Source organism: Echinops telfairi, unplaced genomic scaffold (assembly GCF_000313985.2).
Source record: "Echinops telfairi isolate 266 unplaced genomic scaffold, ASM31398v2 ScPeMD7_2010;HRSCAF=2546, whole genome shotgun sequence".
Taxonomy (NCBI): Eukaryota; Metazoa; Chordata; class Mammalia; order Afrosoricida; family Tenrecidae; genus Echinops; species Echinops telfairi.
Window position 1 is genome coordinate 3651996 of NW_022105908.1, and position 2895 is coordinate 3654890.

Here is a 2895-nt window from a genome sequence, read left to right on the forward strand (position 1 = left end):
ATAATAATAATATATAATTGATCAAGGAGTCACGAGGGTGGGAGGATTGGGAAGGGAGGAGGAAAAAAGAGGAGCTGATACCAAGGGCTCAAGTGGAAGGAGATTGTTTTGGAAATGTTGATGGCAACATATATTCAAGTGTGATTAATGCTATGGAATGTTGAATTGTTACAAGATTTGTAAGAGCCCCCCAATAAAACAATTTTTTAAAGAGGATAAAGTAAAACTGGCACCAAAAAAATCAAAACAAAAGCATTTCACGCTCAGACTTTAAAACCTATTATATAGTCACGATACTAAAAACAGCCTGATAGTGGTCCAGAGATTGATATGAAGACAAAGGGATTAGAATAGAAAACCCAGAAATACAACCAAGTTCCTATAGACACCTAAACTTTGATCAAGGGCTAAAGCATGTTAAGTGGGGAAGAAATAACCCTTTTTTTCTTTTCCTTTTTTAATTGGGAGTTAATACATATCTCCTTCCAAAGCCAATATGTCAAGCAGTATTGTACAATTGCTACCACAATCAGTTACCAAACTTTTTTCTTTCTGGGACTTGTTGACATCGCTTCCCTTTTAAACACCATCCCCACCCTCACCACGACTGTACACCCCCTGTTCAAAAACCTTATTCCACTTACTGTCCCTGTAAATTCATCAATTCTGGGTTTCATATACCGAAAAAACATAACCCATGGCACACAAGAGGGTGACCCCCACTGACATAACACATCTGAGATAAACCCTAATATGAACAAACAAAAATACAGAAAATGTTGAAAACAGATCAGGTCCAGTGTGCATCAGAGGAGACTATCAACTGACAAGGTTGTAACTGTGCCAATTAGGTTTATCCCTCCAATCTTCTATACTCATCTCTCCAATGAGCTCTGTTTAGTAACATCTTTCCTCCCACCCATCAACTATGGAGATCCCCAGAGGCTCATTTCCTATGTAGCTCCCACAAATGAATTGGGGCTTCCACTGTCGTCCACAAACTGGATTCTCACAATAGTCTCTGATACTAATCCATCCTTTGATTTTGGAGTACATGGTTTACAATCCTTTGGGACTTAGTTGACATCTCACTTAAATGGCTGCTTGTTTGGAGACAAGCCTTTAAGACCCCAGACGCTCGCTTATCTGATAGCCAGGCACCATCTAATTTCTTCACCACATTTTGCTTTAGCACCCATATCATCTGTGTTCCCTTCCTGAGGATGAGAATGAAGCAGGGCCATGATGTAAGAGCTAATTGTTCTTAAGTTGGAGCTAGGATTTAGTGTGGTCCCCAAACCCACTCCTGGATCTCTGTTTGTTTGATTGGTTTTTGTTTTGGAAGGGTTTTTTTGTTTTGTTTTGGGGTCTCTTCCCCCATCATTTATTGGGAGCTCTTACAGCTTTTTTTAATACTTTTATTGGGGGCTCTTACAGCTCTTATAACATTCCATAAATCAATTGTAGCAAGCACATTTGTACATATGTTGCCATCATCATTTCCAAGACATTTTCTGTTTGAGCCCTTGATATAAGCTCTTCTTTTTTCTAGTTGGTGTTTTTATCTGCCTTGGATCCCTTTCAAAACCTCCTTGTTAATTTGTGGTAGAAAGCCTTACTGATCATCCCCCTGGGCTATAGTGAACTTCCATTAATATTGTCTTTGACTAGGATCTAGTACTAATTTTTTAAGCTTTGTTGAGAGAGCGATATTGGGCCAATGTAGGCTAAGTCCATATCACGGTAGTACCTGAATTATTCACTTGTACAGAATAAATCTTTTGTGGCTGGATGCTATTTACACAAACAATGGGGGTTAATTGTCAGGGAAATTTTACAATAATCACTGAGAATGTCACTCACAGGTTTGCTGGAATAATACATATCTTTATACAGCATATAGAACATTGATGTAGCAAGACCATGTTTGTCCACCTACCAAAAGTTCAACAATTTTAGTACAGCTGCCTTCCACTTGCTCGGACACCATGCATTTTCCAACCTAAGGCCTCGGGGTACAAGTGTGTCTGAGGGAGAGTCCAGTTCACCCAGTGGAATTTCTACATGGAATCTCACTGCTGCAGCCTCTGGAGCATGCTGTGTGCCTTGCTCCAAGTTCCCTGTATCCCAGTGTTCCACAACTCCCAGCCATGGTCCCCAGGATGCCCCCAGAAGCCGGTACATACCACCAAAGACAATCTTCCCACCTAGTGCCCCCAATAACATTGTCAGTCATTCTTCCCCCCAACTCCCTCTTCTTTCCTGCCAAAAGATATGCATGTGTGTTCCCCAAGACGTGTTTGGCCCCCATCCCGTCCTGACTTGTTTTTCCCATCCCTCATCCCTCCGATTGGGCTGTCTACCTGGCCAGGGGACTTCATCATAGATTTACATGGCAGCCACTCAGGAGACAACATCCCCTCCGTCTCCCTTGGCCACTTGATCCCAGCTGACATGAGGTGCCCTCCTGCAAAGTGGCCTTCAAAATACTTAGCTAGAGCGGATGGTATGTAGTTAATGGGCACCGGCCAGGCTCTCTACCAGGCTGTCTGGCCCCTCTGCCCAGCAGACCAGATGCCCTACAAGCTTGGGTGTGTGCCCATTCTGCTGCGTGTTCCTACAGCAGTGGACTCAGACGGAATTTGTCCCTTTGCGATCGACTGACTTCACTCAGCATAATGTCTTCCAGACCCTTCCATGTCTTGAGGTGTCTCATGGTTTCATCAGTGTTTTTTAAGGATACACATTATTCCGTTGTGTGTGTATACCAGAGGGTTTTTGTTTTTCAATCTAATCTACTGATGGGAATTTAGACTGAGAAATTGCTTTTTTAACACAGGATGTTGGAAAAGCTAGTTCTTCACCTGCAAAAGAATGAAACAGAACAAAAAATCT